Genomic DNA, 25626 nt, shown 5'->3' with positions numbered 1-25626 from the left:
GAACTGTTCCTCCGTGCCTATCAAACAAAACAATGCAACAGCAACTTCAATATTGCAGTGCTAAATTTGAATCGGTGGTTTCCGGTACTCTGTACCTGCACTTAATTGTCAACAGTTAAATTATAATTCAATCTACATTAACAAATACTATTTCCTTCCACCCAAGCCATTCTTATAGGTTTGGGGGCCTGAAATAGTCTGAATTGTCACGCTTGAAAGAGTGTGATGGTTAGCAGTTGTGTTGTTACTATTATTGGCAGCAAAGCAGGGGCAATGTGTAGTGCAAACTGCAGTGGCCTCCTGATGAGAGCCCTGGCGCTTCTACTTTTACAAATTAAGCACTGCCCTATTGCAATATCCACAGCCCTGCAAACACCACTAGATCACTCTCATGACATCCGCCAGTAACAGCTGTTACACAAAACAACACAACTCAAGCGATGTCCTTGCATGATATCTAACCTTCTACACAGCCAAAGCTAACACCCCTTGCAGCCATCACTGATGCAAGGCACGTTCCTCCAAGGTTGTCAGATAACAACAGGACTGTGCTGTAGCAGCAACAATATAAAATGGCGAGTTCACACACTACAGTCACTAGAAACATTGCAGAAACATTGCAACACACTCGCCAGTTGTCTAAACCTAGCTGCTTATGAATGTTAAACATCAGGAGGGTCAAGAAAATGCCTTCTTACACCTATCCTGTCAATCATCTTAATGTTTGAAGAACAGACATAGTAGGAAACCTTACACTGAATAATCATGTTTCCCGCAGCTGGCCAGCTCTGTTCAAATATCACAAGAATGAGACCTACCAGACTAAATATATCACTTAAAAAGGATATTAAAGAACAATGCCTTGTTAAGGTTTGCACGCTGTACATCAGGTCCATACCTACAACATACACCAGACATGGCTTCACATTGATCAGTCATTGCTACATTTTTACTTAAGTCGTTATCGTCGAAGGCCTACCACAGGTCGACTCTTGCAATACATCAGCAAGGAGGGAACACCCACTCTCTCTTGAGGACTCGCTTCTCCCCCAAGAGATGTCCCGCTTGGAGAAGAAATCAACACCTCTGAAAGGTGTACGGGCACGTAAGGTGCCTGCCATCCTAATGAGAAGTTGTGAAACAGTAAAGGTATCGGATCCTACAACTGCCCAACCCGGATCTCAACAATAGGGAAAACAGAACAGGGTGGTTGGACAGGATTATTCGCACAACAATTCCCCAGACACACAGTCAATCTGTACCATGTGACCCCTGGATTAGTATTCCAAACGAATTTATTTTTCTTTTTTATACATTTGTCAACGAATTTTTGAAAAACAGACACAAACAGAACCACTGTCAGATCAAAAGGTTCATATATACAGTATCTACAAATGTACACATTTACAAATTTGCAATAATGAATTAAACAAAAGTGGTTTGACACACCAAAGAAAACAATAACATATACAATAGTCCAAATGAATTGCAATTATATACAGTGCAAAAATTAGTCCATAAACAGAAGACGGGCACCAGTCCTAGGAATTGAAGAACCAGGTGACAGGCCCTGTGGCTACAACTAAGGGTGCCGCTAGGATGTAAATCATACTTCCACTTTGTACCCTAGCTTCGTAACCCTGAAAAACATTATACCACAGGCTTTTGTAGACAGGCAGGCTTGTTTTCAATCTCAATCCCGCCTGTCACCTGGTTCTTCAATTCCTAGGACTGGTGCCCGTCTTCTGTTTATGGACTAATTTTTGCACTGTATATAATTGCAATTCATTTGGACTATTGTATATGTTATTGTTTTCTTTGGTGTGTCAAACCACTTTTGTTTAATTCATTATTGCAAATTTGTAAATGTGTACATTTGTAGATACTGTATATATGAACCTTTTGATCTGACAGTGGTTCTGTTTGTGTCTGTTTTTCAAAAATTCGTTGACAAATGTATAAAAAAGAAAAATAAATTTGTTTGGAATACTAATCCAGGGGTCACATGGTACAGACTGTGTGTCTGGGGAATTGTTGTGCGAATAATCCTGTCCAACCACCCTGTTCTGTTTTCCCCATCCTAATGAGAAGGGCAGTGTGTGTGCTGCCGAGCATACCACAAAAATGACACGCACAAAGAAAACTTTTTAAAAAAAAGAAAGTAAAACTGCGCAATGTTTGTGAATACGTCTGGACGGCAAGTGTTAAACTGTCCCCACAAAAAAACACAGATATAGGCAAAACTATACTATACCATGCAATAGCAGGCTCTACTCTGTTCTTCTCCTGAAACCTCCACAATCCTACAGTGATACAGAGTTGTGGCAGCACAAGACACTTAAAAAGACTCACCGTTGGTGTGTCCATCCGAGCCCTGGACCACACACAATGATCACACCACACACAGAGCTCTGTAGCACACCTCTATATTCCTCGCAATGCAACCTTAACTGAACTCAGTAGTCACAAACTTTATTGACCACACCCAGACACACCCAAATACTTCCCCACTGATTAGGTAACTTTGCCAGTAGTCCATCGAGGACCACAAGAGCAGTGGCAGATGGTGGAGTTTGAAAGTGGTGAGGCGTAGGACCAATTAATGAAATTTGGTGAGCAAGTGCAGCGATCGAGCTGGGCTTTTTAACCCAGGGTTTAAAAGGGCTTCTCATGCTTAGAATGTTTTTAAACTTTAGTGTGAAATGGTGCATTTTCCAGCATCATTTCTTTAATGAAACAACGTGGGCCACATTTATTGAAGAAGCTTCACTTGACCTCGTGTGCTCAAGTAACCACTGTGCTGCTGCTGGACAGACAGCTATAGTTGCACAAGGATTGAAACACCAAACTAGGTGACAGGCAACATGACTTAACAATGAGATGCAAGCAAGATGTTGCCCTGTCTTACAGTCCTGAATTTCCAGGTTGCAGTGAACATGATATAAAAAGTCTATCTTTAGCTGTCAATGGTGGTTTAAGTGCCATGTAAATGCAGCTAAAATGAAAATAAAAAATGATTACCAATTATTTCCAATAGCAGCACCTGACATTAACAGCACAAAGAATGTGGCAGCAAGTGGTTTAAAACAATCACATATTATTTTCATGCATTCCAACGCTTGATTGTCTAGGAGACTCATTTGGAGGAAAACAGTCAGCTTTTACTATCCTCATTACCCTGAAACAGTAGGGGACACATTTTAAGTGGGGAATAGTGGAACTAACATCCCTTTTTGCTTCAAAAAGTCAGGAGTGTTGGCATCTATATAATCACACTAGGAAGGATGAAAATATGACGTTTGTCGCCCCAAGGATTAAAGTTGTGGCCTACAAATATGTTGCTTCCTCACTTAGAAGCATATCAGCAAGGAACGGCGATGAATAACAAAGCGCGCTTAGCGCTTTGTTCTTCATCGCCATCTATCTCTGGAATTTATCACCCTGCTAGCGCGTTATCAACAATGCGTTGCTCCAGGGCGATAAAAATTCCAGAGATAGTGAGGGAAATCGCCGTTTTGCAGGAAACATCGCTGGTTTTCCAGAGATGTTCCCTGCAAAAGGGCGATAACCTTGCTGATAAGACCCTGTGGTCGTATCAGCAGAATCCACCCCCTTTGTTAGGGTGGCTAAATCAAGAATTTTGCAGACGTTAGTTTTTGGAGAAAACAGCAGGTTTCTCCAAAAACTAACGTCTGCTAAAATGGTAGGGCATCCTTGCTGATAGCGCGAAGCCGCGCTATTGATGTCCTGACATGTAGTGTATGTCAGGAACGCCCACTTTGCATCTCATTAGAGATGCAAAGGTAGGCGTAGTGCAAAAGGGTGCTAAAATTCTCTATGATTTGAAGTAGTGATGGTAATGATCTTGATAAATCAGTAATGGTGAGTAGAATGTCATCTGCATAAAGATAAAGTTTTGATTCTCCCAGTGGAAGAGGAATACCAACAATCGTGGGTGATTGGTCTATTGCAGTTGCCAAAGGTTAAATAGCCAATAAGAACAAAAGAGGCGACATGGGGCAACCCTGGCAAGTTACTCTACGGATTGTGAATGGATCAGAAAGAAACCTCCACAGTTAACTGATGCAGTGGGTTGATCACCTCCATTATTAACAACACCATTTGTTGTTTTACCACATGAAAGCCAGCCTTATTGTTCTGGCCAATGCTGGTTTTGTTGCACTGAATAGTGTTTTTTTTTTGTAAGAGAGATTCACCTACTGAATAGTAAAGTGACAGACTGGGGTGGTACTCTCAAAACCCTGGGTAACTTTGAGATCAGGCTAGTAAGCTGTCTTCTTGTTTCATACATTGCCATCGAACACGTTTTCAGGATTTTTTTTAGTGTTCTCAATACTGAAAGTTCTGAAGCATTTAAATCTTTTGTTGGGGTTTAATGAAATTTGGATTGATGGGGAGTGCACTAGAACAGCAGTTCTTAACCTTTTGAGTTCTGTGGACCCCCTTTGACTGATTACTGGAATCTCGGACCCCCACTGAGTTATGAATGACATTTCTATAACTGATTCTCAAAACAATACTCAAAAATACAGAAAAAGCATGTACCAAAAAAATGCTCAAATATTTAAATATTTTGTTTAATTCAGAAACAAATATAGCAAAGGTTTTCACATTTTCAATATTGCTTCTTTATTTGTATACACTTTATTAATCTTAATATTATTTAATTTTTTAAGATGCTCACAGACACCCCCTAAGTAAGCATCCTGCAGGTTATAACCACTGCACAGGAAGAAAAATATTTCAAACATTTCTTTTCATAAACTGTGACTTTTCAGAGTACAGACAGTATGCTTTGTCTTTGCAAACCACAGCCGCCTTTAGGTCCACTCATAAGTTTTCACGACCATCGCCTTGCCATGGTTATGCTGTGTGCATGCCAGTGCCTAAAACAAGGCTCTAATGTATCTGTGGTATTCGATAACCCGTTTAGATTGACTTCCTATAAGTCAATTCCAGGACTGCTAATAAGAATATAAAATAGTAGTAGTTGGTTGTAGTTGAGGGTTATGTTAGTTAAATTGACATGGGCTAAATGCAGCAGTTATTTTAACACTGGTCAGACAGACACGCCTTCCTAATAATAATAATGATACGTGGTCACTACTCAACTGGCTTGGATATAAAGCTGCAAAATGCCAATTTTCTGCTGCTCCTCAGTGAGCTGAATTCAAAAGTTCAGATTTTCTGTAATGACGCCGCTTGGCTTCCTGAAAAATCAAGAAACAAGCTCCTGAAAGAAGCATACCTATTGTTACAAATGGTATTTCTGGTTGGCTAAGGCTTGCGCCAAAGCCAGGCAGAAACCACCACTCTAGTCAGGGCAAGGGAGTTACACACCAAGATAACCCCTGCTCACCCCCTTGGTAGCTTGGCACGAGCAGTCCGGCTTATCCCCGAGGCAATGTGTAAAGCGTTTGAACAACACACACACACAGCAGCAACACACTAAGTACACTACAAGAAGGAACTCCACACAAGGTTATATATAAAAATAGCCTTTATATTACAATAGACACATTAGATCATAATCAAGCAGATACACTGGGTCAACTGACTAACGGCTAGGGCGCTCGACCTCGGACCTGGGGATCTGGGTTCGAGTCTCGGTAACGACGCCAAAACCTCCTGTGATTCTGGGCAAATCACTTAATCTCCCCGTGCCTAAAATGAATGTGTGTCCGTCCTCATGTAACGTAACTGGTGCTATGTAAAGCGCTCTGATACCTGATTCGGTTCGGGTCTAGTTCGCGCTATATAAAACTCTGCAAAAAAAAATAAAAACATGCGAATATGCATGTTAGCACCCTCTTGCTGATAGGGCGATGGTTTTATCTCTGCTTTTCTGGCTTTTAAAGCCAAAAAAGCGATATGCCCCTGAGTGCTATTAGTGTTAACTCTTCTCACTCCCTGTGATCAAGACACCACGGGCCATATTATCAAGAACAGGCGATAAAATTATTGCCGATTTATCAGCAGGAAACTGCAGCTAAAGTGGTGATAATGGGCTTGATAATATGCCCTTGTAAATTCCCATAGCAGCCCAGGTTAACACCAGAACATGGGCTGCTATGGGAATTCACAAGGACATATTATCAAACCCATTATTGCCGCTTTAGTGGCAGTTTCCTGCGGATAAAGTGGCGATCATTTTATCGCCTGTTCTTGATTGTTGGACTTGGCCCTTTCTGCAGGGTCATCCCTGAACTTTTTGCCTTCCTCCAATATTCTCTCTGACCTGTTTTTGTTGGTTTAATGACCCTGGGCACTTTACCACTGCTGACCAGTGCTAAAGTGCATATGCTCTCCCTGTGAAAAGTATATATGTAATTGGTTTCCATGATTGGCTTATTTTACTATCAGTCCCCAGTAAAGTGCACCAGGAGTGCCAGGGCTTGTAAATACAAATGCTGCTGGTGGGCCTGCAGCACTGGTTGTGCCACCCACAGAAGTGGACTAGTAAAGTGTGTCTAAGGTCTGCCATTGCAGAACCTGCGTGCAGTCTTGTACTGTCATGCTGGCTGGGCAAGTGCACCCACTTGCCAGCCCCTAAACCTTCCCTTTACTTCATGTGAGTCACCCCTATGGTAGGCCCAAGGGCAGGGTGCATTGTAAGCATAAGGTAGGACAAGCCCTGATGTGTGTGGCATGTCCTAATAGTGAATTACAGCCATTTTCGTTTTTCACTATTGTAAGGCTACCTGTTCTCATAGGCCAGAATGGGCTGCTGGAATTATTACACTCTATAATCCCAGTAGGCTCAGGGAACATGGTGGAAAGTCGAGTTTAGTATGCCTGAACTCAGGATAATAAAATATATCTTTTAGTAAAGTTTATTTTAATATCCTGTGTTTGCAAATACTACTTTTAGAAAGTTTGTATTTGCTTGCCTAACCATTTCAGCCCGCCTCTGCTAGGATGTGTATGTGCTGGCTGGTTTCTGTGAGTGACAGGGCTGGGGGATTCCAGGGGACAGTCTGGGCTGCCAAGTGGTGAATAGAGGGATTACCCCCAGGATAGGTGGGAGGAGTGTCCCTTGACTCTGAATAGGGCTGTGCTCTGCCACCACAATGCTGGCTCCACCCCCTGGAGAGCGTCAGATGTCCCTACTCTGCTCTCTGAAAGAAGAAGCCAGAGTCTGCAAAACAAAGTGCTCCAGAGCTGAATTGGACTATGCAAAGGCCCCCCTGGCCTGAAAAGACAAAAGAAACTGTGTATAAAAAGAGGAGCTCTGCTCCTAACAAATCAGATCCTGTTTTGACCACGAAGAACCTCTGCCCGACTAGAAGGACCAAGAAGAAGCTGAAGGAGGAAAGACTGTCTCTGACCCAGGAGACTGGCCTGCAGTGGGTGCCTTGCTGAGAAAGGAGAGGAAAAGACCAGAATGGACTTTGTAACTTTTGTGCCTGAAACTATCTCCAAGGGCTTGATATCGAGCTTGCCCCCTGAACAGAGTCCCAGTGGACTCTATCTGCCTTCCCTGCCAAGTTGCTGGGACTTGCCTGATCTCCTTGTGCCGCTGGAGCCCTGCCTGAAGTGTGCCTCGTTCGCCCCCCTCTTGCAGCCCGTGCCTGGCCGCCCTCCTGCCTCGAGCCGCATCGCTCTCCCCTGAGCTGTGCCCCGCTCCGCTGGGCCGCCCACACCCTGCTCCCCCTCCTTCTCTGAGCCGCATACCTTGGTCGCTCCAGCCACTGGAAATAGCCCCGAGCCTTTTGGTACACTCGAAACGCCCGCACGCTGAAAGCGCACTGGCCGCCTCCCGCCCCGCTCCGGCCTTGTATGAGATCACCCGCATTGTCTGCTTCAACTTCCACGGAAGGTACGGTTCGTACCTCAGAGGCGTGCGCACTGCACCAAGAACGAGCCGCCGGTACCACCCGTACCCGCCACTAGGTGCTGCCTCTATCCCTGTACTTTGCACCGGACCCGCATGTGGCGTGGCCCAGCCCGGTACGGTGCGTACCTGAAACGCACATCAGATCGCTCCTGGTGCGATCTCCCCCCAGCGCGTACTACAGCAGTACGCATCGCAAAGACTCCTCGCCCCCTGAAGCCTGCACTCCGGATCGTCTGCCCTGCTTCACAGTCCCGCTCCGTTGCCTCGTACTTCGAGGCCCTCTGACCGAGCCGGACTACTCGAGAGCACCGCAAACCTCGTCCCAGGCCCGCCTTCACTTGGGGCAGCTTCTGTGCACCAGGGATTCCCGCCTTTCAGGAACAGTGTGACTCGGACCACAGGGTCCGCAACGTTGGCATCCCATCATTAAAGAGGTACGAACTCATCAAGAAAGGGGTCGTCACACTCGTGCGAAGCACACAGGACCATCAATCCAGCATTTTGAAAGAACATCCAAGAACTCTCTTTGCTCCCCAGTATTGTGGTCTCATTTTCTAAAAACGTTATTATGGTCTTGTATTAAGCCTATCTAGAGATTTATATGTACATAAAGTCTACTTATTTTCATAATCCATAGCCTGGTGTCCATTTGTGGTGAGTCATTATTGTTTACTGTATGTGGCCATAAATGCTTAACTGACTTAGCACCCTGAAGATTAGCCTTGTCTGCTCGCGCCACGCAACCTAAAGGGTGAGCGGGGTTATTCTGAGGAGTGAGTCCCTTACCTTGACTAGAGGAGAGGGTCCCTGTTTGTCACAAGTGCATACCTGTGCCAACCAGAGACCCCCAATTCTAACATTGATAATATGGTCCCACGTTTTACCAGCATTGTGATTTCATTTAGCAACAAATGTGTTCTTTGGATTTTAAATACTAGTACCTCTGCTAATCCAATTGGATAAACAAACCGGCTTTAAATAGTGATTTGTGAGAGTAAATGCCAGAATGGAAAAAAACACAGAGCCACATAATTACGATACAATGGGATGAGGGGTGACCACTCTAGAATATAATTCCCACATCTATACCGGTGCATCTTTCTTCTGCAGATAACTCTTTCAGGAAGATACATTGCTTAGTGGCTATAGCGGCTACACTTGGAAACTGGCGAAGTAAGGGGCATATTAGCAAGAACCTTGTTAAAATGATCGCTGTTTTAGCTGCAGTTTCCTGCCGCTAAAACAGCGATAATTTTAACAAGGTTCTTGCTAATTTGCTCCTAAGTTCGAATACCAGCTTCTGTTCAATAGCCTGTGATTCTGGACACTTCGCTTAAGCCCTTGTTACGAGGTGCTACTAGTCATTACTTCCAAGATGTAATAATTGACCGGGCCACTGTAATGAGGGTAGTCTAGCCTCACTGCCTTGTTACCCTACGTTGTGACGCTGTTTTAAGATATTTTGGATCTTAATAAAACAAAGAGGGCATTTATCAAGTAGAGAGGAAAATGTCCTCCCTTTCCCACTCTCTCCCTCGCAGTACACATGCAACAGACCTCTCGTATAGCCCTGCCTCGCGCAATCCCTATCACCGGGGCGGGGCATGGAGTGTTCTACACCTGCACCCTCTATGGATACATGGGCATGCCAGCCAAATACCTGTGACCCTCCAAGATTCACGGGACATGACGAGAGCTGGCGAATAACCATGCATAATGGGGGAAGTTGTATTTTTCAAGCAAAGCGGATGACTTACCTGAGACCCTGTAGTCGTGAGCATTGATCAAAGGATTCCAAGGAGGTCCATAGTAACTTAAAACAGGCACCCAACAATGACTGTCTCTGTTCGTAAATCATGTCGTATGAAGGGGAGAGAGGCAGCCTCCTTTCACCCCGCGTTGCCTCAATAATGTCACAGGCAGACACAGTTTGCACCAGCCAATCCAGACGCTACTTCTACTGTTACAGCAGCACATGGATTGGCTAGGGCTGAGAGCCTCAATGATCATATTGAGGCTGGAGGCTGCGGCTTTGAGTCACCCCCGGCTCAATGAAGCACAGGTGGGGAGACGACTGGGAAGCTTCTAGTGCACATGTTGGGCTGACCGGGAATGGCAGCCGTTACAGGTGCACTTGACTGGTCCCAGGTGCGCTGGCTAATGCCTAGTGTCTTTCACTCACTGTCATGTCAAGCAAGCCCCACCTCCCTCAAGCCTGCTGACCAGTGTACTTGCTTAGGAGTACACGCCTTCCAGGCTCAGCCTTGATGATGTAACCGGCCCGCGGTGAAGGCTGACTGCCGGAGGCAGATTATGGAAACACTTAATTTAAGCTAGGTATTCACATGTGTGCCAGGGGGCCAAAATATAAGTGGGGCAACGCCCCAATGTCCTAATGGGTGCACCACCACTGCACAAGAGTCCTGCTGCAAATGAGCACACAACACCACATGTCCACCTTTGTTAAATGAAACATACGGACAACATATATACATAAGAGTTCCTCAATGAGTCATTGAGGTGCTGGCACCAATCCTCCAAATCGAGTCGTACGAGGTGAAGGAGTTGCACTGTCATCTGGCATCCTAGATGTAGTCCAGATGCTTGACTTAGGCACTCAGGGGGATTTGTCTCACTCGTAAAGTCTGGACAAACATTGAGGCAGATGCTTGAAATGTGAGGAGTCTCTCGTAATGGACTTTCCAGGACCTTGAACAGTCACCATATGCCCTTTGCTTGTCACAACTCTCAATAGATCTTCATCAAAAGGAGCGTCAGTATTGCGTTTTCTGTTTTTGTTTGACTAGGACCTGTTCTCCTTCTTCGAAAACCGCGTCCCAAGTGTATCTGTGCTTATCTGCATGGACCTTCATCTTTCTATTATGAGAAGTGTCCGTGACACAAATCTCATCAGTGTCCATTGCTCTGCCCGTGGTTCACTGTGGTAACTTTGTTCCAATGGCTCTCCCAAACAGCAAGGTGGCAGGGCTTTCACCTGTTGTAGAATAGGGAGTTGACCGAAAGGCAAGAAGGGCTGGACATAAGGCTGACTTGAGATTGATTCCTTCAAGTGTAGTGTGCTGAACCACTTTTTTCAGGCTGCCCATAAATCATTCAACAACGTCATTGGCCTGTGGCCAGAGAGGTGTGCTTTTCTGATTCTGGATGTTCAAGTGACTATGTAAGTCTTTAAACTCTCTACAGATAAAGGGTGGACCGTTATCAGACTTGAGAATGGAGGGAACACCCTATACTGCAAAAATATCATCCACCCTCTCAATGACTTTGTCATGGGTGGTCAATGAGTCATCTTCCACTAAGGGAAATGGAAGTGCTCATCAATAACTATCATGAGATGATGGCCATTGTTTAAGGGTCCAAAGAAAGCAACTGCAATTTTCTCCCACACTTGTTTAGAAAGATCAGACATATTTAGCGGATGCTGTGTTGTTTTACATAGGTGGCATGCTTTCAGTTCCTTTTTGACTAGTTCACCAAGGTGAGCAAACCACACTCGGGCCCTGAGGGCTCTCTTGGTGCCTACAATGCCACGAGGTCCTTCGAGCGCCAGTTTAATGATTTTTGCCTCAAACTCTCAGGTATGACAATTCTCTAACCTCTCAATTTAATGTAAATGTAAATGTAAATGTAAATGTAGTATACTTGTAAAGCGCACAGCTGCCCCAGCAACGGGGCGTCCCGGCGCTGTATAACTCTGGGGAACCCGTCCTGGCTTTCCCTGTGGGATGGTCCCTTGCTGGGAGTCCCCAAGGTGGAGCCAAGCATCCCCGGAATTGGTGGGGCCGTTGTGGAGATTAGGCAAGCTAATGCCCAGAGTTGCCGAGTGGAACCCCTGATTAGAGTAAGCACCGAAGCGAGAATTATCGAGTCCGCTGACCAAGGTCCATGACCCTGCCGCGTCGGGAATTGAACCCTGGTCCCAGGCTGACTTCTGCTCTCAGGCCTGCTGCCTCTAACCAGTGAGCCACACTACTCCAACCTCTTGTGTGATGGAAAGTTCTTTCTGCACAGTTCTACATTTTTTATATTTAATGTCATCTGTAAGAGGTCAAATATGTTTCCTGCCTGATTGCATTGCAATGATATCCTTGAGTGTAAGTAGGTTTCTGTCTATGTTAGTAGCAGCAATTATTTGCTCAATTGATACAGCTGCAAGATTGCTAGACCTTACTATGAAATTGACATATGCTTCAGCTGCTTTAGACATTGCACTGTGATGGTGTAACTGCACTCACGGAAAGTAATCTGCTGGGTTTTGATCCTTCGCACATGGTGTAGTCATAATTTAGCAATCTCGCCCCCCACCTCTCGATACAAGAGGGCATATTAGCTTTTGCATTTCCGAAATTGATGACCAACGCCTGGTGGTCATTGACATGGGTGAAATGTTTTCCGTATAGAAACATATGACAATATTCACAAACCCACACAACAGCTGATGTACTCTTTTTCTGGTTGAGAATAGGCACATTCAGTCTGAGAAAAACTTCTGCTAGTATATGCTACAATGTGCCTCTGAGCAAATGGCTGACCATTATGTTGAGCAAGAATCTTGCCAAACTCTACTGGGCTTGCATCTACTATAAACTCAGTATGTATCTTTGGATGAAAATAGGCCTTTACAGTTGCATTTTCAATTGCGTGTTTGATTTTCTCTTGTCACCTTCAGAGGACCACTTGAAAGGGATATTCTTCTTTGTCAGCTCTCTGTTAAAGAGGCACTCGCCCTGACAAAGTCACAAATATATCTAGAGCCATAGCTGGCCATGACTAAGAAGGATCTAAGCATGGCTACATCCTGAGGGGGACAAGTGGATCAATCAATCAATCAGGGGTTTGTAAAGCGCGCTACTCACCTGTTTGGGTCTCAAGGCAATCGGGGGGGGGGGGGGGATAAAGGGGAGCAGCTCCGGATCAGTTGAAGAGCCAGATATTGAGGTGCTTCTTGAATGTGTGCACGGTCGGGGAGCATCTGATGTTCACTGGGAGCTCGGTCCAAGTCTTGGCTGTGATGTAGGAGAAAGCTCTCCCACCTGCTCTGTTTCTGCGGATGCTGGGGACCTCTGCCAGGGCAAGGTTGGCGGAATGGAGGTTCGTCTTGGGTACGTGGAAGGAGACACTCTCGTTGAGGTTTTTGGGTCCGATGTCATTGAGGTGTTTGTAGGCATGGGTGAGGAGTTTGAAGGTGACCCGCTTCTCAACGAGGAGCCAGTGGAGGTCTTGTAGGTGTTGGGTTATGTATTCGTGGTGCGGTGTCCTGAGTACGAGTCCAGCTGCGGCATTCTGGATGGTTTGGAGCTTGTGTAGAAGGGTTCTGTTGATAGGGCGTTGCCGTAGTCCAGTCTGAATGTTATGAGTGTGTGGGTGACGGTCCTTCTGCAGTCGGGGGGGATCCATTTGTAGGTCTTGCGGAGGATGCGCATGCAGTTGAAGCTGATGGAAGTGACGGCGTTGATCTAGTGGTTCATGGAGAGGGAGGAGTCGAGGATGATGCCGAGGTTTCGAGCGTGGTCCGTAGGGGTAGGTGGGTTCCTGAGGGTGGAGGGCCACCAGGTGCTGTCACAGGCAGAGGTGCAGTTCTCTGAGTTGAGCTTCAAACAGCTGTCTTTCATCCAGGCTGCGACACTCTTTATTCCTTCATGGAAGCAGAGTCTGGTGTCTTCGGGATTCTTTGTGAGTGAGAGAATGAGCTCTGTGTCGTTGGCATAGGATACTATGCTGAGCCCATGCTGTCTGACAATGCCGGCAAAGGGGGTTACTTAGATGTTGAAGAGTGTGGGGCTGAGCGATGATCCTTGAGGTACACCGCAGTTGATATCGGTGGGTTCGGAGAGGAAGGGAGGGAGGGAATCTGATCCTCTGGGTTTTGCTGGAGAGAAAGGATTGGATCCAGTCGAGGGCGGCCCCTTCTATCCCTGGGTCGTGAAGACTGGCTGTGAGCAAACGGTGGGAAACGGTGTCGAAGACTGCAGAGAGGTTTAGAAGGATGAGGGCCGCAGTGTGACCCTGGTCGAGTAGCATGCGGATGTCATCGGTGGTGGCGAGGAGGGCAGTCTTGGTGCTGTGGTTGCTACGGAATCCAGACTGGGATGTAGCTAGCATGAAGTTCTCTTCGATGAAGGTGGTCAGCTGGGCGTTTACGAGTCTCTCGGTGACTTTGGCTGCAAAAGGGAGGAGAGAGTTGGGCCGATAGTTCTTCAGGTCGGCTGTAGGTTTCTTGGGGAGGGGTTTGACCTCCGCCCGCTTCCAGTCATCTGGAAAGATGCCGGACCTGAAGGAGGCATTGATGGTCAGTCCTAGTTCGGGTGCGATGGCGGCGGTGGCCCTGTGGAATATGTGCGTTGGGCAGGGGTCCGTTGGGGCTCCGGATTGGATTTTCCTCATGGTAGAGGAGATGTGTTCGACAGTGGCAGGATTCCAGGTCATGATGGTTGGCTTGTCGGCAGCGGTGTCGAGGGCGGTGGCATCCGGTGTCTGTTTGCTGAAGTTGTCATAGAGGCCTTGATCTCATTATGGAAGTAGGAGCTGAGCTTGTCGCAGAGTTCCTGGGAAGGTATGATTTCCGTGGTCTTGCTGGGGGGTTTGGCGAACGACGGTGAACAGTTCCTTGACGTTGGTTGCGTTGGTCTGGACTTTGTCTCCTATGAAGGTCCGTTTCGTGACTCTAATGTGCAGGTGGTATTCCTTCAGGGTGCTCCTGTAGTTGATCCGTGCTTCTGAGGTTTTCTGGTTTCTCCAGGCATCTGCAGGAGCGCCTGGCTTCTTGTAGTTCTGTGGTGAACCTGGCGGACTTCAGAGGGCATTGTTTGGTGGGGTGGCGGAGGGGTGCGAGCTTGTCGGCGCAGCAGGATATCCAGCAGTGAAATTCCTTGGAGTTGGTGTCGGTCGTGGCGCTGGGGGGGTCTTGGAGGAGGGTGGTGTTGAGGAGTTCCTCTGAGACCTCGCTCCAGTTCCTTCGTGGCGGGCTCGGGCGGGCTTGGGTGCGGCGGTGGTGTTGAAGGTGAAATGGACTCAGAATGAGAGAGGTACCCCTTGTAAGCGTCAAGGGAAATAGGGTAATTAAACCAATGGAGAGCAAAATTTCCCTGGACCGTGATATTTATATAAAAACACAACATACGACAATATAATATAACAACGTAAATCTATGTATAAATTGAAAATTTATTAAAAATACATCTTAAACATAAAATCATTAAAATAATGTGCAATATGTCCCCACAATACAAGAGCATAGGTAAAATCACATTAAACACAATAATACAATTATGACCAGCATAATATACACAAGACAGAACAGGTTTTATGACTTAAATTTGTCATTACTCTTTGTACATCTCATATATTCTTTTGTCGCATAGTGTCATCCACTTTCAAATACTTAATGATTGACAGAAGTGTGCTTTATAGGATGGTACAGATGAATGCGTCGACGCGTTTCGATGGCTTGAAAGTTTTACACCACCTTTTCCAAGACAAATTCATTTTGTCTGTCTCTGTCAGGGTTATTGGTCTTTTCCCTTTATTAGCTTGCTGTGCTTTTTGCTTCAGATGCTATCGTGATTGGTGAGTCCCCTCGGACTGTTCTATTACTGTCCCCCATGTGTCTCTGTCAAATAACCCTGACAGAGACAGACAAAACGAATTTGTCTTGAAAAAGATGGTGTAAAACTTTCAAGCCATCGAAACGCGTCGACGCATTCATCTGTACCATCCCATTAAGCACACTTGCACACTTCTGTCAATCATTAAGTATTTGAAAGTGGATGACAGTATGTGGCAAAAGAATATATGAGATGTACAAAGAGTAATGACAAATTTAAGTCATACAACCTGTTCTGTCTTGTATAAATTATGCTGGTCATAATTGTATTATTGTGTTTAATGTGATTTCACCTATGCTGTTGTATTGTGGGGACCAAGAATTGCACATAATTTTAATGATTTTATGTTTAGGATGTATTTTTAATAAATTTTCAATTTATACATTGATTTACGTTGTTATATAATATTGTCGTATGTTGTGTTTTTATATAAATATCACGGTGCAGGGAAATCTTGCTCTCTGAAGGTGAAATGGACACAGTGGTGGTCAGTCCAGATTGGAAGGGTGGTGTGGCTGAACCAGATGTTAGTCCCTCCTGCGAAGATGGGGTCGAGGGTGTGTCCAGCTCTGTGAGTGGGAGTGTTTACCAGCTGCTTCAGTTCGAGGTTGTCGAGGTTGTCAAGGAGCATGATGGAGTCAGGGACGTTGCAGTTGTTGAGGTGGAAGTTGAGGTCCCCGAGTAAAATGTATTCTCTGGAGGTGATGGCGTGGGGTGCGGTCAGCTCGGCGATGGTAGTTGCGTACTGATTGCGAGGTCCCGGCGGTCTGTAGATAAGGGTGTCGCGAAGCATGGTCCTGAGGATGGGCTGGATCTGGAAGTGGAGGTGTTTTATGTTGGAGTGGGGGTCACTCGTGCTAGATGTGGAGAGTCAGAGGGGGGTCTTGTGTGCAATGGTGAGTCCTCCTCCTGGGCAGAGGGGGCGGTCCTTCCTCTGGATCTTGTAGCCGTCGGGGATGGCAGTGGCGATGTCAGGACTGGAGGTAGCGTTTGTCCAGGTTTCAGTGAAGAATGCGAGGGCTGGCGAGAGGGTGTCGATCAGGTCCCAGATCTCTATGGCATGTCAGTGCAGAGAGCGCACATTGAGGAGGATGCAAGTCAGGGTTTTGGCAGTGTGTGCATCTGGCGCGCCATAAGTGGTAGTGGGGGCTTTGTCGATGGTGAAGGATCTGCGGCCGTGTCTGCACGAGAACTGTCCGTGGTTGGCATTCGATGAGGATTTTTTGCAGTTGGCGTGTCTTCCGGTATCGAGTGCTTGGAGGGTGGCGGGATCGTAGCGGTGGGGCCTGGGAGGACCAGGGTTCCTGGTGCTGGCCGGGTCGGGATGCTGACGGGTGAAGATGGGCTTGCCTTAGGCGGCCAGCAGCGTATCTGTTACGCGACCGCATAGCAGTCGCCATTAAGTAGGGAAGGGGGGCGGGACCAGGGTATGGAGGCAGGAGCGGGGCTGTGTCGGGGGGCGGGGTTGCAGGGGCAGCAGCGGGGGAAGAAGGGACCAAAATACAGCGGGGAACCAACAGAATAATACGAGGAACAATCAGTAAGGGGAGTACAAGACTACAAGACTAATACGAAAGGCACAAACAGTAAGGGGAGAACACAGAGTAATACACAGGCACAATCGGACAAAAGCAACAATGAGGAAATAGAACGAACGGCAGGCAAATGAGGAGAAACCTGAGGCGCTAGATCTGGGTGCCGGAGCGAACCCTGCTCGTGAAGGGCTCAGAGTCGAAGTGGAGTGGTGTAAAGGCGGAGCTGCCGGGCAGAGTGCTGGCCTGGACCAGAGACGATGCTTGTACCTTTTTGGGTTCAGGAGTCATTAACCCTTCAGAGAAAATATGCCCAAAGATTTAGAGTTTGGTCTTGTGAAACACACTTTTTTGCATTTAAGATGAGACAGCATACTTGTGTAAGAGCTTTGTCATGCTCCTTTCATGTGGCCTCAAACACTAGTATATCATCACTGTAGTTAAAAGCATGTGCAAAAGGTAGAATTACTTGGCAAATGACATCCTAAAAGATTTCTGCAGTTGATGCAACACCAAAACTGAGTCTTTTGTATTTGAAGAAACCAACTTGACCTACAGTTCTCTTGCCGCTCCAGCTGATGGTATCCTTTGTTGAAATCAAGATGGGAGAAGGCTTTTGCACCATTGAGATGTGTAATCATGTCCGATATGTGTGGTCCTGGATTTCTGCCTCTCTCATTTGCTTTGTTAGCCTGGCACATATCTAACCCTGGGCATAGCTGGCGTAGCAGGACTACGTGGAGGTGGGACTCCGCTCTGCTCCGCCACCCACCATCACCCCCCTATTAACAATTAATTAGACATTAATGAAAATGAAAACAAAAAACATTTACCTCTACTGCAGCGTCCCCGGGCTACCCTCCTCCTCTTCCTCACCGTCCATGGGTGATCCTTGCGAAAACTGCGCATGCAAGGATTCACTGAACTTGCAGTGCTTGATAAGGGCATCAAGTCTTTGAACAAATGTATCCATCGCTTCACCAGCTTGTTGTCTTGCCTGGTTGAAGATGTACCTTTCATAGTCGATGTTTGACATTGGATTGAACTTGGCTTTCAATGTTTCTTTTATTTGACGGTACAATAATTCCTCAGCTTGTGGTATTTTCTTTATCACGTCTTTCACTCTTTCACCTACAAGGTTCTTTAAGTATTTGATGATCTTTTTGTCATCTGCTTCTTCTAGAGCACCTATGAAATCATAGGTATTGGAGAGGGAAATGAGGTTGGTTTGGTCTGTTTCTGACTCGCTAATTCTGTTTGGGCATTGAATGTATTGAAATTGACTGTCGTATTCCTGACTTTTTGCACCAAGATTACGATGCTAACTAAAATGAAATAACTGAAATGAATTGAATACTGCCTATTTGCACTGATGCTAGCTTTCACAAATGTGCTTTTATATTTGTCACAAAAGTATTTTTTTTAATTGTCCACTACTTTTAAAGTGTGCACTGACCTGTTTAATAAGAGTCCCATCCTGCTAACAGTACCATATTGCTAGAAAGGACGCAGCGGGAAATCCGACGGGTAGAGGGCTGGGAGCACTTCTCATACAGGGCTGGGCTTCTAGGGTGAGGGTCACGAGAAGGAGCAGCACCATTGTGAGCTAGGAGCACTCTAGTACTTTGAAATAATTGTCAGGAGGAGTCTTCCCTCCTATATATTAATGGCACCACTGGCACGCCTAGGCAAACTTGTCTGCGCCCATCCATGTCTCGGCGGAGGGCACAGCCAACCACTAAGCTGGGTTTGCAACAGAAGGCTTATTATGAAGCACTTATAACTGTATTATTTAAACTTGCCTACTGCAAGGTTTTTTATGTGGGTCAGTATGGGACAGAAGAGTTTGGGTTATAGGAGACCCTTAGATGCTCCAATAGGTTTAATAATTTGTATTATCCTATTTTAGTAATTGGTAATGTGATCTTCTTAAATTGTTGTTTTAACCTGTGTTGTACTTTTATGAACTATATTTTAAGTGGATCAAATAAAGTAAATTGACTTGCCTTGACTTATACTGCTTCTGTATTGAAAGGTATGAGGGAGGGGCACCACATTTGTGTTGTCCTTTAATGTTAGACTGTGTGGGCCCTATTTTTTGCATAAAATGTAAACAAAGTCTATATCCTCTAAAGCAGAAGCCCAATAGTATGTCAGGCCCATGTAAAAAGCAGAATGTATTCAAGGCTACCCTAATTAACATCCAATCCCTGAATAAACATGCTTTGGACATATTTAACTTGTTGAGAGGAGGATAGTCTGGATGCACTTTTCATGACAAAACCTGGATGAATGAGGACTCCTGTCCAGATTTGCAATTCGCCACCCCTGAGAACTCTATGTGCTCGCATAGACAGGGTGGGGAAAAGAGGGGGAGGAGTTGCTATTATATGTAAGGTCTACAACTGCAACACATTTAAATTAGATGAGATGATGGAAGTAGGGTGACCAACTGGCATTGGTGAAAATTCAGGACGGTGAATGTCAAAATTCAGGACAAAGGGTCAAAATTCAGGACACAAATTCAGGACAGGAGGTCAAAATTCAGGACAAAACTTCAGGACAATAGGCACGTTTTACAGACACATCAGAGGTCGCGCAATAGTATATAAGTAAGCCCAGCCATTTCCAAACATATTCAACCATTTGCAAACCTATCCATCATGCATCCTTCCATCTATCATTTCACTCATCCATCCCTTCATCCATCCCCTCATCCATCCTTTCACTCATCCTCCATTATCCATCCATCCATCCACCCTTTCACCCTATCCATCTGTACACTTATCCATCCACTCTTCATCCCATCCATCCATTCACTCATCCATTCAGCCATTTACCCTTTCACCAATCCAGCCATTCTTTCACTTACTAATCCTTCCACCCATCCACTCTTTTAGTCATCCATCCATCCTCCCTTTCTCTCTCCATCGACCCTTTCACTTAGCCATTCTTCCTTCCATCCATCCATCCACCCACCCATCCATCCATCTACTCATAAATCCAGCCATTGACCCTATCACTCATCCATCATTTCACTCCTTCACACATCTATTAATCATTTTGTCCATCTACCCTCCCTTTCACTCACTCATCCATCCTTACATCCACCCTTTCACTCATACATCCATTCATTCACCCTTGCACTTATCAATCCATCAATCCATCCATCATTTCACTCATCCACCTACCCACCCATCATCCACCCAACCATCCACCCACCCACCATCCACCCACCCTCTCATCCATCCTTTCACCCACCCACCATCCAATCCACTGATCCATCCTTTCACCCACCCACCCACTCATCCATCCATCCATCCTTTCACCCACCCACTCATCATCCATCCATCCTTTCACCCACCCACTCATCATCCATCCTTTTACCCACCCACTCTCCATCCATCCTTTCACCCACCCATCATCCATCCATCCATCCATCCGTCCTTCCCCTCATCATCCCTCCATCCTTCCCCTCATCATCCATCCATCCTTTTCCCTCATCATCCATCCATCCTTTTCCCTCATCATCCATCCGTCCATCCATCCTTCTACCCACCCACTCATCATCCATCCATCCTTCCCCTCATCATCCATCCATCCTTTCACCCACCCCCTCATCATCCATCCATTCCCTCATCATCCATCTATCCATCCTTTCACCCACCCCCTCATCATCCATCCATCCACCCTTTCCCTCATCATCCATCCATCCACCCTTCCCCTCATCATCCATCCTTTCACCCGATCCCCTCATCATCCATCCATCCATCCTTCCCCTCATCATCCATTCATCCATCCTTCCCCTCATCATCCGTCCTTCCCCTCATCATCCATCCATCCATCCTTTCACCCACCCATCCATCCTTCCCCTCCATCCATCCCCTCATCCATCCATCCATCCTTCCCCTCCATCCATCCATCCATCCTTCTCCTCATCCATCATCCTTCCCCTCATCCATCATCCTGCTATCCTTCCACCCATACATCCAGCTATTTACATTTTCGCTCCATCCTTCCCCTCACTCATCAATCCATCCATCCTCTCTCATTATCCATGCATGCAATCTTTCATTCATCCATTCACCCTTTCACTAATTCATCCAGCCATTCACCCATCCCTTCACTTACTTACTCGCCCACCTTTCCATATTAATTTTGAGCTGAGCCCTTTTGAGAAGAGGCCCATCAAAAACTTCACCCTCGCTGCAGGGGCCGTTCCAGGACTGGGACAGAAGCCACCCAGGGCGGAGACAGGATCCACCACAGGGGGGGGACAAGAGCCATCACAGGCGGGGGTGGACTGGAGCCACCACATGGGGGGGACAGGAGCCATCACTGAGGGGAGGGCAGGAGTCATCACAGGAGAGGGAACAGGATCAACCAGGGTGGGCACAGGGGTGGGCATGCAGTATTCTAGTATCATCTTGGGCTCCTCGCCCCCTCCTGCACAAGACAAGGAGAAGACAGGCTCTCTGTCCAAAATGCCATCCCCCACTGTGATGTACAGTACTTACAGGAGATACTCTAAGAGAACTGATTGAACTGATTGTCCTCCATACTTTGTTAATCAGTGTGGGTGCGATTGTGCCATTTCTTTATTGTATTACATTATAGACTGCATGTTTGAAGAACCGAGGTTTGCTTACAATTTAGTGACAGTAATTAAGCTCGGTGAAGAGAAGCACATGGTGCCTCGGTGTAATCAGGGGTGTAATCTGGCCGAGTTTAGGATGTTTGGGGCCCTGGGTAGAAATGGAATGTGTCAGCCCCCCTCTAAATAGCAGAGACATGATGCATTCAGGGCTGTTTGCATCCGAATAGATGCCCCTGCTAGTGAAGTTGCAGCCCCTCCCTCTCAGTCACCTTCGAGCACCTCTTAACAGGTCATCAAGGGCTGGAGGTGTGAGGGTTGCCATCCCGCTGTTTCTCTCCAATGCTGCTGAGTATCTGAGGAGGTTTGGTGCAGCATTGGAGTGAAGAAGGGAGGTGGGTGATAGCTGTGCCGGCTTTAGTGTGAGGACACCGGTGCCCTGTTAAAATGATGGACAAATGGCATCCGTTAAAGAATCCTTCACGGACAACGGACAGACGGCCGAAATTACGGACTGTCCGTGAAATTTACGGACGGTTGGTCACCCTAGATGGAAGTGGAAGCCCTTGGTTTCAGCACCTCTTCTGGAGGGCAGCACTCACTCTAAAGGGTGCTGGTAGACTAGCCCCCAGAATATGCAAGTGAGTTTATAGCATCCCTAGATCAAGCATTACCCACTTAATGTATTGCGTATGCTAACTTCAACATTCTTGGTGATTTTAATATTCATTTGGATAGTGCAGATGACCTGCTGTCCAACTGCTTTATGGAAACTCTGGGCTCCTTCAATTGTATTTGAGCAGCTACAAGTCCGACACATAGAACTGGACATGCCAGTGACGAAATTGCATTCTTTGCATTGATACATTAGGAGAATTCATGTCACTTCTTAGTCCCATTCTCCTGGCATTTTGACTGTCTGAAGGAAACCAGACCACCCTTCTGAAGAATGGGAATAGCTGTTGGAGCAAGGTGTCTACTGAAGACCTTAGGAGGACCCTGATTGAATCTAAACCAGACATGCCAGGTTCTGTCATTGAGGGTGATATCGCTATTAGGTCTTGAATCATGAAGGTGTCCGATTCTGTGGCCCCTATTAATGCTGCTAGGAAAGCAATTACAGCCCACTCAGCACAATGGTTTTCTCAGGAATGAGTCCAGGAAAGAGCTGCATGCAAAAAATTTGAAAGACCTTGGTGTCGTCACTATCTGGGGACAGATCAAGGTCACTACAAATTGGCCCTTACAGTTTATCAACAGAACCTTAAAGGGGCTCATTGTGCCTTTTACTCTCAATGTATTAAAGAGGATAACAATTATTGGAAAGGCATTTATAACTGTTTGCTAGCTTTACAGACCCTAAAACTATATCCCCCATTCTAGAGTCTTGTCAGACATAAAGTACCATACAAAATAACATAAAAGGCTATACCTACCAATAGCCTCAATCCCATTACCCAATAATCAGTCAATTGGCAGTGAAAAAAGTTCAATCATTTATTAATCAAAAATACTCTATAGAGGAGCCTCTCCAACCCTCACCCATCAGGTGCGCGGAGAAGACTGTTGGCTCGTATTCAAACATGAGGTTATATACTTTTCAGTCCAACACATATAATCACTGTAAAAGGAAAAACACCAGTTGGCCCTCGAGCTCCAGGAAAGGACCATATATGGCTCACATGATTAGTTCAAAGCTTAACTATTTATTACTGGGAAGGTCAGGAGGGGTGACTCCCTTCATCTTGGTGCCCGGGAGTGTAGGCACGGCGCCTCCAGGAATGCACTTATCGCACACAAAGCCAGATGCGACCTTGAGTCTCAGGACAGTCGAGTAGACAGCCTACGTTCTGCTGCTCCCAGTAACTCAAATGAACTGGGGCTTGACAACTGCCGGAGACTAACACGTGATCACAGCCCATGTTCGAGCATAGGTTCTAAAATGGCGTCTGTATGGTTCTCGGCCTACTCTGTTAGCAATAGATAGGCAAGGAGCGAATAAACTTTTTCCCCTTTGCGAGCACCTATAGAATATATACATATAGTTTTAGCAAAAAAAGGTATGTATAGATGCAACATGCTAACATAATATAGGTCTGATGCTCCTTATGTATGGTAAATCTATTTTTATCCCTCAGAACGGCCCTTTTAGCATGATGTAGCTAACTAAAACAGCTCAATCTTCAAATATTCCTTCATCAATCATCATTAAATCTTTGAGCTCCTGCTGAACTAACTGAGCCTTTAATGCTACTGGGGATGGACTGGCCAAGGAGGAGGTGAGTTTAGTTGCGCAATAAGAGCAACATGCAGGTCCACATTGTACACAAAGGCAGCACGTGAATATGATACTGGCTATACATACCAGCACTATCAGAATTTTACATCCCTAAGAAGACAACATACCCCAGAACCAACCAGAGAGGGACCATGTACCAGTCTCTACATGTATATCGGAACAAAACGATGTAGCTTCTGGATAGCCAAATGAACGGAGGGGACGGAGTCAGGAATATAAACACAGCAGAAACTGCCGATCACACGGCATGCTCCTCCTCGATCTGCCAGGATAATGTCTAAAAACATACGATTTTGAAGCAAAACGAGCCTGGTCGCTTGTAGCTCTACGGTTATATTAGTCAATTACTCTGGTGGAAAAACGCCGTACTTCTTTGCTGGTCATTATAGGCCCCCAAATGGGAAACACTCCTTTTACAATGTCGGTAAAATGCTGCAGTGGGGTATCTGTCTGATCTATATCAGTAGTATCTATCTCTCTTTTATTCCTCCTTATAAGCACACTTCGTTTATGTAAGCAGTGATCCTTGTGATAATTAGAAGGGGCAATATAGACTGGTGGGTACAGGAACGACAGGTAGCAACGTCCAGCCCAACCTCGTGGAAGCCAAGTATAGACATTTTCTCCACAAACAAAATATACATTAGGAGGGGTTAACAATGGAGGGCTGCTAAAAGTATGCAACTGATAAGTGTAATTACATCGGCTGTCTCCTACTGATATAAATGTTAAATGTCGTATACTTGTAAAGCGCACAGCTGCCCCAGCAAAGGGGCGTCCCGGCGCTGTATACCGCTGGGGAACCCGTCCTGGCTTTCCCTGTGGGATGGTCCCTACTGGGAATCCCCAAGGTGGAGCCAGGCATCCCCGGCGTTGATGGGGCCGTTGTGGAGATTAGGCAAGCTAATGCCCAGAGTTGCCGAGTGGGACCCCAGGTTAGAGTAGGCACCGAGGCGAGAATTGTCAAGTCCGCTGACCCTGGTCCAGGACCCTGCCGCTTCAGGAATTGAACCCTGGTCCCGGGCCGACTTCTGCTCCCGGGTCTGCCGCCTCTAACCAGTGAGCCACACCACTCCACTCCCTGTACACAGAACGCAGAGGTACTATTTAGTATAGGCACTGGAATAACCCTATCTTCAGTAACATTACGGTCTTGAAAATGTCGAAAATACTGAGTGAAATTAAACTCAACAAAATCCAAAATCTAATTTTTCAACCAAGTGGTATTTTCATGTGTTGTATACATATCCATACAGGCATTCGGATCTAAGGTTCCCTCACCATTATTCCCCTCGGGGTCGAATCCCTGATGAACCTCAATATATGCTAAAATCATTTCATAATCCTTTTCCAAAAACCTTTGAGTGTCCACTGTATAATGCATACACATCATTGAAAGTAATTTAAACCAAGCCTCACAACTCCCCAGATGAGACAAGGGTAGGGATATGAATACGTCGTGCTTGTGCTTAATAGATGGTAAAAGACCACAAACCCAACAATTTGTAGTATTGGTGGCACTGTGCGTTTGATGAAGCATTTCAACAAATACATTTTTCACATAAGTCTGACGATGCCTTTCCTTATGTGGGGCTAAAGTATGAAACACATGTTCCGGAGGTGGGACAGTTGTTCCTAAAATAGTGTGCATAGGGTGGCGAAATTCTAAATAGATGAATACTCCCATCAATGTGATTAGTAATATTGCTGTAATAACT

This window comes from Lissotriton helveticus, chromosome 3_1 (assembly GCF_964261635.1).
Source record: "Lissotriton helveticus chromosome 3_1, aLisHel1.1, whole genome shotgun sequence".
Taxonomy (NCBI): Eukaryota; Metazoa; Chordata; class Amphibia; order Caudata; family Salamandridae; genus Lissotriton; species Lissotriton helveticus.
This window is presented reverse-complemented; position numbering follows the sequence as displayed.